At 40.9% G+C, this 13,373-nt stretch overlaps 1 protein-coding gene across 19 annotated transcripts in view; it reads right to left on the bottom strand.

Annotated features, from left to right (window-relative positions):
* DLG2 (discs large MAGUK scaffold protein 2) overlaps positions 1-13,373 on the bottom strand; it is a 1,617,582-nt gene that overhangs the window by 168,558 nt on the left and 1,435,651 nt on the right. The window contains exon 1 of one of the 19 annotated variants that reach the window (XM_090030671.1): positions 12,051-12,335. The exons of 17 other annotated variants lie outside the window; for them this stretch is intronic. The gene's annotated coding sequence lies outside the window, so the exon portion shown is untranslated. Of the gene's footprint in view, positions 1-12,050; positions 12,336-13,373 lie in introns of those variants that run through there. One more of the 19 variants, XM_090030669.1, reaches the window with a different exon arrangement.

Here is a 13,373-nt window from a genome sequence, read left to right as displayed (position 1 = left end):
CGGTTCTTCCTTCCCATGTGCAACACCTTGCACTTATCAGTGTTAAACCCCATCCTATTCTCATCCGCCCACCGTTGCAACCTGTCAAGGTCAGCTTGTAGCCTATTGCACCCTTCTAGTGCACCCACATCCCCCCACATCTTAGTGTCATCAGCAAACTTGAACAGGGTGCTTTCTACCCCGTCATCCAAGTCACTGATGAAGATGTTGAACAGTGAATGAGATTCTTTGATTTGTGACAGTTTCCTGTCCCCAGAATACAGACAGAATTGTTTTTATTTCCCATGTACAACTCTTGTTCAAAACCTCTTGATCAAAATGTATTCCAAATGTACACAATGTACTGGCAGATGGACATAAAGAGGACAGAGTCCTGGACAAAAGACATGTCATTTATGCTACATCGTGAATAAAAACAAAAATATAATTAAGCAGTAGTAATGTGTTACATTGTCAAGGAGCTGAACAAATGCTGATGTGTATCCTATAACTTCTTGGAGCCATATTTATCACACATTTTATGTCAGATCTGAAGAATGGTGGATGACTTGCTCAAAAGTAGGCACTGAATGCCACGCCTCCAAAATCTTTGCATGTAATGGCTTGACCCTTAAGGAGTGATTCCCTCTAACTATATTCAGCTATGGCTTCAACATACTAGCAAAATACACTGCTTCTTTACAGAGTACACAGCTGGTAAACTACAGTGACAACCCAATGCATATTTAACAACTTATGTCCTATGCAGTGGAAAGGTCATTAGTAGACAGAAATAAAAATATTACATTTAGCTGAGCAAGTGTCCCCTGGCTCACATTATACTGCTGGTCTTGCTGCCACTGAGCAACTGGGTACAACAATACAGGGATTTAATATTTGGCTATATTTAATAGCAGATTCCTTCATTATGGCTGTGCCCACTACAGCCATTATGGCTAAGGGTCTGTCAGCATTTTCAGAGATTTATAATAATCATAAAAATTCTTGAGATACAGAAATGACATAATCATCATCAATAATTGTTGGCATTTAGTACAAGGGGTGACAGCAAATGCTCTCCATGTGAAACACCTGGACTTTGGAATCCAAGTTCAAATCCCAAGAAGCATCCACTGAACCTGAAATCCACGGTAAATGAACCAAGGTGTACAAAGCTTATTCAGTGAGGATCTTTTGAATGAGAACTTAAAAGCCAAGTGCCCCTTTTCTCTAAACAGACATTAGGAAGGTCTCATGGTACTGCATAAAAAAAAAAGAGATCTGGCTTAACATCCCCTGCAGGAAGATCGCTGTGTGATGTGCTGGGTGGCAAATTACTACTTTCTCTTCCACTATGGAGTAGGCTGCATTGCAGGTTGAGAAAAATAAATCATGGGTAATTCACTTGGGTATCCATTACAATGAAAGTTACCGTATTTGCCAGCATTGTTATTAAGCTCAGGAACAATCCCCTATGAATTTGTGGCCAGTCTTCCTTTTTGCCCTCATCAAACGCAAAAAAGTTTAAGTACAACAAAACATTAGGGAATTGCTGTTGCAAGGAGCCAGTCTCACCAGGGATTTATATGACCCAATCACTGTAGTATCTGATTGGCACTGGGAGATAAGACCATTCATCCACTTACAGGATTGGATGCTTAATTAATATTAAAAATCGCACTTAATAGAGATGAAAGAGAATTCCAAGATCAAATTTTAACTTCATCTATCTCCAGTAAGTAATACAAAGGTCTCTGAAAAATGGCTCATCCTCCACATTATATACTAAAATAATTTACATTTATATTGCCTTTTACCCTAAAGGATCTTGACGTGCTTTGCAAGTGTAATGCTCTATTACATCATCAGTAGATTGCAGCAGCAACCTCATAGGTGTCTTTCAGTCAACCAACTGGTATAATCCTACCCGCTGAAGAGTGGGCAAATGAAATCCTATTTGACTTTTAATGATCACAGAGGTCAAACACAATTTCTGACTTCTGCAGATTCACCTGAAAGACCTACTGTTCTTCAAATACTCATACTTGGTAAAGTGCATATCCCTTTGAATGTGAAGTGCTGAGTCAGCCCTCCAGAACTTTGAACCAGATGTACAAGGTAATTCGAGTCTCACTTCAGTCAGTTTTTGGACTGGAGTACCTTCACCCATTGGCAGAAGCGCCTTCACCTATTTTGGAAGTACAAATAGGATCCAAATCAATTCTTAGGTGTTTCAAGCCCATTGCTTATGCCTTTCTATATTTTATAAACTGGGGAATGGCTCAGCTCACTGAGAGGATATAACTTCTCAACTCAAGATACTTGAATTGTATATTAAAATCAAAACGGTAACTATAGCTGGTGTAGCATTTTACAGTAGCTCCAGAAAACCATCCTCTGTGAGGTCTGGCAGCCAGACATTTTATCTAAAAATAAATAACTATTCTGACAATTTGCAAATCTGAAAAGAGAAAAATATTCACCCCAGTTCAGATAATTAAACAGCCAGTCAAATATTTGTGTAAGTTCAACTGGGGACAGATGGGTACGTTTGATTAGGGACAGATGAAAGAATTGTCTTGATCTATGAGAAAACTCTGCATTTCATGGTGATCCATTTTAACAGTTTTGTTATTCTACAGTAAGTGGAAACTAAACTGGGGTGATTTGGCAGCCATTTCATTCCAAGGTAAGCTGCTCTGGTTTAACTTTTATTTACTAGCAAGAAGAGGCCAGTGGTATTCCTCAGGGGTCTGTGCTTGAACCAGTACTTTTCAACATCTTTATCAATGATTTGGATGGGGGAGTGAAAAGCTCTCTGGCCAAGTTTGCGGACAACACCAAATTATGGGGGAGTGTGGTCATACCAGAAGATAGGTTGCAGATACAGGTGGACCTGGACAGGCTGGAGAGATGGGCAGACTGGAACCAGATGAAGTTTACCACTTCCAAGTGTAAGGTGCTCCATCCGGGGGCAAATAACCCTCAACATACATACAGGCTCAGCGGTGATAGCTTGACTTGCACCATGACCAAAAGGGACCTAGGGCAAATGATTGACCATTATATGAATATGAGCCATCAGTGTGAGGCAGTGGTCAGCGGGGCAAACAACACGCTGGCATGCATCAAGTGATGCATCTCATGTAAAACTAAGGAAGTGATACTCCCACTGTACTCAGCACTGGTGAGACCGCAGTTGGAGTACCGCATCCAGTTCTAGGAGCCGCACTTCAATAAGGATGTGGAAAAACTTGAGAGGGTCCAAAAAAGAGCCACCCGTATGATTAGAGACTTGCAAGGCAAGCCATACTAGGAAAGGCTGAGAGACCTGGGCCTCTTTAGCCTAAAGAAGAGAAGGGACTTAATAGCGGCTTATAGCTGTAACAGAGAAGTGCATCAGGACCTCGGTGAACAACTGCTCACTAGGGCAGTCCCAGGGAAGACCAGGAGCAATGGATACAAACTCCTGGAAGGCTGCTTCAGGCTTAATACCAGGAAAAACTCCTTCACAGTTAGGGTGTCCAGACTGTGGAATAAACGCCCTCCAGATGTGATGCAGTCACCTACCCTGGAGGTTTTCAAGAGGAGACTGGACAGTCACCTTGCTGGGGTCACCTAACCACAGTTGTCCTCCTGCCTAGAGTGGGGGGCTGGACCCGATGATCTGCGATGTCCCTTCCAGCCCCTGACAATCTATGAATCTATGAATCTACTGTGGGGTACAGGCACATGAAACAGTTTTGAGGGATTAGCAGATGTGCTCTCATGAGCTTAGTTAACATGCAAGCTAGTGCTCTCTTACAAAATGTTTTTCTTGTCTTCTGCTTTCAACAAATACTCACAGCCCAAGACTGTACATTGGATGGTTTACAAAAGGTATGAACTATTGTAATAATTCCCCTTCTGTATCTCATGCAGGACTAAAGCCAGAGGGCAATTCATGATTGACAGGTTAATCTTTAACAAATGTACACTCAATTCCTTCTAACTTCTACTAAGAAATCTATAACAAGTGAAATGCATGGCCTGCCTCTGTCTCTCCCCAAACCCACTAACTTGCCTTATGGTGAAAGACTTCAGCAGTTTAATCTATTTAGCTTAAGAAAGAGAAAGCAGTCAGACTCAATAAGTACAGACACAGGGAGAAGATATTTAGTGGGAGAGAGGCCTTTTCTTCACTGGACAACATTAAAACAACCCAAATAGCTGAAAACTGGATAGATGTAGATTAGCGCTAAAAGCACTGTTTTTTAAGCAGTGTAGGTAGTTAAGCCTTTGAAACAACTTACTTCAGGATGCAGTGAATATTCCATGACTTACAATCTATAATTCAAGACTGGGGTATGTACAGAGGTTATATTTATATTATCCTAACTACGGTTAGGCTGATCTAAATGCTGATCTGTCCAGATGTTTGAGGGGTTTAAATCAAGCCAAAAATGATGGACCTAATCTAAGTTAGTTCACCTGAGGCAAACTAACTTGGATCGGGAATGGGCTAACTCAATCCAGTGAATGCCTGCACATGTTCCTAGGGCTGGGAAAGTCCAGCCACTCATCCCTACCCTGGGGATTCACTCCTGTGCCCTCCCTAAGGCTATTTTTAGCCCCTTGACCCTCCATCCTAATATGGACAATGAACCCTTGTAGACCTACCAACCACCTTGTGGACCCACCAGTCCTCCCCTCCCCCCCCCACAACCTGCCAAAATCCCCAATTCCACCTGCCCCCTTTCCCCTTTCCCACCCTGAGTTACTTGCACTGCCTTCCTGGCATGGCTCCCAGCACTGGTGAACATCTGCACATGCCACTGCCAATGCACAATCATGCTGCTTAAAGTAAGCCACCACGTCATAGACTGGGTGCAGCAAATGCTTGTGTGCACCATGGATGACCTGTTTTAGGCTCAGGCACAATGGTTGACATCAGGGCTCAACCTGATGTCAGAGTTACTAATGGAAGTAGTAAGATCTATGATATGTGGGAGCTCATAATAGATGATTATAATGGCACATTCTAACACACAGCAATGCTTATTAGCATGAAAATATATGGATCATATATTTAAAATATATGGATCTCATTCTCTAGGAGAGAAAAACAGGGCTTGAGAAAATGAATTTCCATCCTCTCATGCTCCATTCCCTCGGTATCTCATGCAGATGCAGAGGGCAGGATGCTTTGCTAGTTTGAATCTGTTCCTGACAATACATACATGGCTAGTTTTACAGATGTGTACATCTCTTTCTCATTAGAGATGCTACCCTGTGCCAGATACAATGCCACTGTCAGACTCGTTCCATTCCAGTATGTGATCTGCTACCCTCTTGTGACCGTGATTCAGCAAGGAGAGGGAGACAGGAAACGAAGAAAACGTCTGATATCACAATCCCACAAGTTCAATTTTGCATGAGTGCCAGTTAATAACATGACTTTGCATTTTGTAATGCCTTCCACATGAAAATCTTCAAGAACATTTGTATTCTGAGTTCTCTTACGTTATTTTCTCTTGATAGTGTTTATCAGGTGATAGGAGGCTAAAGTCAGAGTGGTGTTTGAGAGGTAATGGGGGAAAGGAAGGATGGTTTGCAGGACCTTGGACAGGTCACTTGTTCTTTCTGTGCTGTAGTGCTTCCCACCTGTAAAGGGGGAATAGTGCTTCCCTGTCCCGTGGAGTCATGTGCAGATAAGTCTATGAACAGGCACGATGTTCTTAGGTGTTATGGTGAAACAGGTCATATAGAGAGACAAGAGAGTGGTTTAAATAAACAACACTGTAAATCAACGTGCACTGAATGAAATGCAATATAAAAATATGTCTGACCATTTATATTTACGTGAAAAACAATCTTCTTCAAGTGGGTTCAGAGGTAGGGTTTATTGTAAGAAATAAAGCATTCTCTTTCATTGTGTAATGTCTTTCATTATCTTATGAACTTGAGGCTAAAGCTAATTGGAAAGATTTGCACCCTGGGATAACTACTTGCTCTGTTTAGTTTTGATACCCCCTTGAACACACACTACTAAACAGGGCAAAAACGTTTGTCAGAGCAACAGTTTACTTGAAACAGAGAAATAAATAACTATGGATGAAAAAATTCAATTCAGCTGATTACAGTCTGCATGCTAAAAACATGCCTTAATGGCAGTGTTTCAGTGTGTAGCTGCATTCAACGCACTTCAATCAGTTCTTTATTATTTCATAACGTTAAAGGTTATTACCACAATACAAAAAGGGGATAATAGTGGGTTCCTAAATTAGCATTTGCTCAGCTCAAACTCTGGTGCATTAATCTCTTTTAAAGACCTAGCACAAATAGTATTGTAAACTATGCTTACAATTTTTTTTTCTGTTGTCCAACTATTGTCTTTCAAATAAGAACCATTTTCATATAAACTGTAGCAACGAATTAGAACGGGACACCCCGTGCACTATTCTGTCAGCCGGCAGATCCTTCAAATTCAAAACACTGTCCATTGTGATCCAAACATGAAGTGAATTTGCAGTCTTTTAAAACTGTTGTCAGCCCAGATTACACTCCTGCCTTGCTAAAACAGAATCATTCATGGTTTTACAGGGACTCGAGCGAGTAGAATAGGACTGCACTTAGGCATGTCATAGATGCAGCAGGATCTGGCCCTTGAAGTCCGCACTGGATAGAACACCAGGCACCATGTCCGCAAGAGACAACGACTGCGTCTAATGCAACATAGGAGCGATTACTATGACAAGCAGGGGTGGATCCAGGTTTTCCAAACGGCAGCACGACAGGGGTGGCTGAACACCTACCTGCCAGCCTCCTCCACCCCCACTGATGCGGGCAGACTGCCCTGGGGAGCCTCCAGGGACTTTTGTAAGTCCCTAAAGCAGGTGAAAATCTCTCCTCTCCTTCACTTCCCCTCCCCTCTCTCCCACCTGCTGCTGTTGCTTTCCACATGTTCTGGGATGGGGAAGTATCAGAGCTATTCCTGCCGCCCCAGCCAGGTTGTGCTAGGGCTAGACTCATCTGGGAACAGGGACAGCAGCAACAGCAAGGTAGGAGAGTAGCTCCCTCTCTTCATATCCCAAACCCTGGGAGTGGACACAGGCAAGGGGATCTCTCCTACCCATCTCCATTGTCGCTTTTCCCCTCCCCAGCTGAGCCCAGACCACATGAAGGCTGCCTGGAGTAAACAGGAACAGCCCTGGCACCCCGGCAAAACAGGAAAAGCAACAGCAGCAGGGGGAGGATGGTTGGGGAAGAAGTGAGGAGGGGGATTTTCACTTCCCTCAAGGGCTTAGAAAAGTACCTGGATGCTCCCATGATGCAGTCCAATCCAAAACGGGGTACAGCCATGACACTGCACCCCCCTCAGGATCTGCCCCTGATGACAAGGGATGGCTTCTGCACCCAATAATCATCAATCTCCAGACAAGAGAGTGTGTAGCATGGGCGCATGGACATGTGGGAGCAGAGAGACATTTAGCAGCAGGGATTCTCCGCTGGTGGGCTGTGTAACTACAGCTTCTTTCTTTTGTGGGCATATGCAAGGGGCTTTCCAAAACATTTTCTTTTTGTAACACATGGTTGTAATATGGAAAGAGTCCAGAACTGGTAGTCTAGAGTTATGTACCGCAGCTCTTCATGCAACTTCTGTTGGAGATGTATGTCGGATACTGGCTCAGAATTATGGGGCCCAGCTAGTGATTCACTACCAGTCCCTGCTACATAGATAATATACTGGCAGGAAAGCAACTTTAACATGTACAACTAGGGCAAAGGGTATGATTATTTTTCAAGGATGTTGTCTATGCTTTTGTAAGCTCAAGTGTAGATTACAGTAGCATGCTCTACTTGAGGCTACCCTTCAAAGTACTGAGCAGTGCCAGCTAGCTCATTTCTTGAGATGGACAAGACTCCGAAGCCTGTGCTCAGTATTTCCTTATTTGCTTGTGTTGTTGGACATCTCCAGTGACCCAGATATGAGGGCGAACACACGTTACTCCCTTTTATGTGCCTCACTGGAGTACATATGGTCTGTTGACTGTGTCTTCCTATTTATGCCTGGTATTGTTTTCTGCAGAATCAGCTGTAAAATCTATCTAGCTGGGAACCTGCTCTTTTGGTTTGGAAAGTTTCTGAATCAAATGTAAGACCTATGTATTTGGTCATATAAGCTACCTCCAGGAACAAGACAGGGTGGACTGCTTTGAAGGGTTGCTTTTTGATTTGGTCTCCCGTAGACTATTTTCATTAGTTGGGAAGAAGTTTAAAGCATTCAGATAGCAGTACAAAGGGTGTTACTACAAAATCAAGCAACCAATCACATCTCAAAAGTGATTAAGTTTAACACCTTTGAGATTTCTCAGTTTACCCCTAAGTTGTGATAAATTTTGGTGTTTGTATAATTATTCAGTAACTAAGGGATATTTCTTGGCAGGCTTAGGCTTTTGTCTGGGCTCTCTACCCTATAGGACATGTACTCATAACTGCAGAGCTCACTGCGTTCACAGGTCTACTCTCTCATTACTCTATTTTTCAGATTAATTTCTTTCCAACAGTAGGAGGAAGGAATATGTGATAATCCTGAAGAGGTGATTCTTTGCCTGTCAGGGTTTACATAAATAGTTTATTTATTTATTTATTAATTGATTGATTAGGAGGTTATAATCTTTTTTACTGGGAGGTTATAATCTTTAAATTTCATCCCCTTCTCCCTAAAAAAAATTTTACTTCAACTATACTTCCAGTGCAGGTGATCATATGTTTTGTTATAATTACAACCAATTGTTCCCCAGAAATACTACCTCTTGAAAATGGACTATGGGGACTATTATTTCTTGAATGTTTTGTAGATGTCATAGATTTTGGATAATACTGTAAAGCATAACACACAACAATGCTTATTAGTATGAACATTCAATAACATCAAAGCAAATAATGGAATATACCATTTATAGTCCTTTGCATAAACGTTTTCTGTATTTAGGTATGAACTTCAACTCAGATGTATAAAAAGAGCCATCAGGATTTCATCCATTCATTTTTTCAATGTATACTGTATGTCTAGGGGAAAGGTGACTTGAGGTTAAAAGAAGGGTGTGAATGTGCTCACATGTGGGTACACATATACACACATATACACCCTCACAAATACAATCCCATAAAAACCCTATTAGCTGTCCTTACCTAAAACAATGAAATCAAATAGAGAATAGATTCAGGTTTAGGCAATAATCTGTCTCCTCGACAAATGACAGCCCTCTCCGTGCCCTTCTTTAAAGCTTGGTTAAACAGATGGGTCTTGCAGCCTCCCTGAAGATCAACAGATCTGGGACATCCTGGGTAAAGGGAAAGACTAGATTCCAGAGTAACAGCCCAATATCATTTGAGTCCTGCCAGAAACCTCATAATTTATATTGGAGGTGGCTTGAACTCAGGCACCTCTGCCGATTTGAACTACAACATGAAGACAAAGTATGAGAGAGACTTGGAATAGAAAGGTTTAAGCCAAATTAAACTCCCCACAGAAGCCAATATGCCACCAGTACCCATCCCAGAGTACTGATGGCATATATACCCACTGACGTACTCTACTTAACTGTTTTGTACCAGCTTCAACTCCCTTGTTGGTGTAAGGAGTGGCCCTTCACAGGGCACACTGCAGTAGCCTACTGCTGAAAGTACAAAGCACGTTTTCTGATAGGCGGGTCTATAGCCCAATGAAAAAAATTGCATTCTTTTGGTGAGACAGAGATTAAAAAAATTATTTCGTAGTTACTGATCATATATAATAATGCAATGCTCCCCAATCGTGAGGAGTGGTAACATGAAGCAGGCACACACCCTCAATGAAATGTCATCTTTGCTGTATCCTCTGGTTGCTTCAAACTGCATTGCCTTAGCCCTATCTGAATGAAACCTCAGAGAGCTAGGTTTCATCCATAAACCAATCCCCATAACATATCCCACACGCAAAGCGAGCAAGCAGCGTTATCTCATCTCCTACCTGCCACAAATTAGCCTCACAGCTTCCCTGAGTGCTTCTCTGATCCCTATTCCTTACCCAATTGGCTGCTAAGCTTTCTGCTCCTTACCCTGTGCTCTCTGCTAGATCTGCTGCTCTGCTTTCTGCTCCCTGTCATATCTGCCATTGTCCTGCCTGCCCACTTCCCAATAAGCCGTGTGCCACACACAGAGGCTGCCCATACCACTTGTGGCACCTGTGCTGCAGATTGGCTATCTCTGACTTACCTGATGCAAAGTGAGTGTCTGGTGTCCACAGTGGTTACAAACCCATACCTTATGTTAACTTTCCCCGCTTTATTATTCTGATTACTTTTCATGCCCAGATTACTCTGCCTTGAATTACAGTACTTATATTTTTATGGTTAGCATTCTCAGATTGCCAAAATACCACCCTGGCATAGAGCACAATATAAAATACCTACATGGATGGTTACAATATCAGAGACTCCTATAAGAAGGTGAATTCATAAAACCAGAAGCTCAAGATTCAAGAGAATTTATTCTGATATCCCTGTAAATTAAACAGCATGTGCAAAGAGAAGAAAAATATTCTTGAAAGAGGCATGAACATATAAAAGGAATGCCTTATTTTATAAAATAATCTGAGGCTTTCTTAGTTTGGTAGGCTATGGGGCAGTGATCTTGTTGACAATATTTAAGTAATAAGCAGATTTATAAACGAATAATTGAAAATGATATGTATTTTGAGAAAAATCAGAGGTAAAGCCTTCTATTTTAGAAAGCCCCTCTCTATAAATAGAAATGGTGCCGAAATGCGATTCTTTGGTGTAGAAAACAATATATTCCCCAAACCTGGATGACCCACACCGAACTGGTGTAGTGGATTATTTCTCCAAGTGGCAAGTAGCAACACATGTTGAAATGACTCAAGATTAAAGACTTTGAACTGGTAACAGCTGACAGGACTTGGAAATACAGTCTCTCTCAGATTACTGATAATAAAAGCAACAAGACAACAGGTGCTGTTCTTCCAAGCCCTTTAGATATTTTGAGAAAGCAAAGTTGTTTCTCCTATTAACAGAAAGGAGGAGATCGCAAAGAGAAAAGGGCAAGAGACAACTGCCACTTGGATAATTCTGCTATATAAAATGGGAAAAGTAAAACTGCCATTAATTGCCCGCAGTCCGTTTGGAGGAGGGACACTGATATGGCATAGCAGGGAGTTCTTCTTTCTGGTAAACTATGGCTTTCTGTTCCATTTTGGTTAAAACAAGCAACAAAATCCCATTTGGGGCTGAATAATCTTTAAAGGTTACAAGAGGGATGACATGAATAAATATTTAAGCATCTGGCTTTATATAATGTAAAGGTCCATATGACGCAAGTAATAATTAAAGGAAAGGTGGGAAACTACTGAAATATTCACAAAGTAATGAATAAATTACAGAAAATATCCTTCTTTTTATATAGGTATCCTATACTATGCTCTCACAGTTTCCTTTTAAAATATACTTGTGCCTTTCATCTTGCATGTATTTCAGTACTGTTGTTATGCAAGATGGGGAATCATTCATTTTAACATGATCCTAAGCCTATTATCACAAAAACAGAGGCTACCATTTTCCGGTTCACCTAATTAATAATCTCTACAATAGAAATCATTCACAGTCCCTCGCTACATACAAAAGATTTAACGTTGAAACTGAAATAGCACATGCAGTGGAGTTGCTTAAAAGGCTGGCATTTGTAAATGCTTCTGGCTTTAGCATGCTTTCTTCCTTCCTCCTGTTACAAAAGGTAGAGTTGCTCTTATTTAACTGTTAATAAAAACAATTTAATGATAGACACATTTGCTGATTCAAAGCCACTTTGAACCCACAGCACTGAATAAAAAGGAAAAGTAACTTTAGCTCGACATAAAGCCTCACACCACCGAAGTGAATAATTCATTATCGGATTTCCCCCCCCCCCCCTTCTAGATTATATTATGGCACTAAAAGTAACCAGCTGAAATTATTTTAAAATCCAGACAACCGGAGAGACAAGAACCTCCAACAGCAAAACTCGCATTGTAACTAGGAGGCAGGTTTACCAACCTTATTTAACAGCGTTAGTTCAACTGAAGCCACATCACTCACCGAAGACGGAAGCTACTTGAACAAAAGCAGAGACCAGGCACCAAATGCAGCTTCTCGAGATTCTTAATGCAAGAGTCTCCTGTCTGCTGTTCAGTTCACACTTGCCTTTATAACTAAGCCAACCAACAACATTCAGTTGCTGAACCTGATGAATTATAAAACGGTAGCTCCCAGACTCTCATATTTTACATCACAGGGGATGGTCATCCAGCATACACACTGCCTGTGTACATATGTTCTGCTATAACTCATCCTGATAAACACATCAGTGCTGGCAGCAATGACAGTAATTGGTGCTCAGGATGTACAAGCACAAACCAATAGAATACACTCCCACCCTCGGCTCTGTGCAACATCTCCACCTGTCAATCATCACACCTTGTTAAGGTGGAATCATCAACCACATTCACATAAAGCTCAAAGAAAAAAACCCCAAACTCGATACTCGATGCAAATATTTCTCTTAAATATTCCTTCAAATAAACAGCCCAGTCTAATATTGCATTTTTCTTCCAATCACAAATAGACACAGCTTTCTTGGTTTTTTTAAACCTTCATCAAATGCTCTTTCCTTAAAGATACAGTTCTTGTATTTAACTGATACATGATCCATAACTTCCATTAGCCCAAATGGAAATTATCCATACAAATTCTTGGAAAATGGTGGGCACAACCTACAGTCCTGAAAGCAACAAATCAGATACACAGAAAACTAAAAGCAATTTAATTACTGAATGTTATGTGCAAATTTAAGGTGGTTCTTAGCAAACTATTATGTTTATTATTAATACTTTTCAAATATTTATAATGTTCCTTGCTGTTCTATTGAGACAGCTTCTTTTATGAGCAGACTTTGACCTTTTTTTTAATGAACAAAACCAAAATAAAATAAATAGTCAAAGAATAAACCACAAGGTTGAAGGGAACATTTTAGATAGAACTAATTTAAACAGTAAGAAAATGCACTGTCAATCACTCTGTACAGTACAACAGCGATTCATACTTAACCTTTACCAAGCAAACAGGCCATGTTTTTGATAATATCAAGTAAGAAAGCATGTGAGAAGCAAGAATTTTTCCTGGATCACCACTGCCTTTTTCCTGGATTACCAAAACCCTACCACAGAAAGTAAGTAGCCATCTGGGACAGTTTTGATAAGATGGGAAGAAAATCAAAGTTGCCTGTTGTTACAGAGAGCCATAGTGGAAAGAACTGGTTATCTACCTTTATATTCTTTAGATATTAGCATTCTATAAAATCCAATACTGGACACAAGGTCT

The sequence above is a fragment of the Crocodylus siamensis genome, chromosome 1, assembly GCF_052110815.1.
Source record: "Crocodylus siamensis isolate JL-2025a chromosome 1, ASM5211081v1, whole genome shotgun sequence".
Classification (NCBI taxonomy): domain Eukaryota; kingdom Metazoa; phylum Chordata; order Crocodylia; family Crocodylidae; genus Crocodylus; species Crocodylus siamensis.
This window is presented reverse-complemented; position numbering and strand designations above follow the sequence as displayed.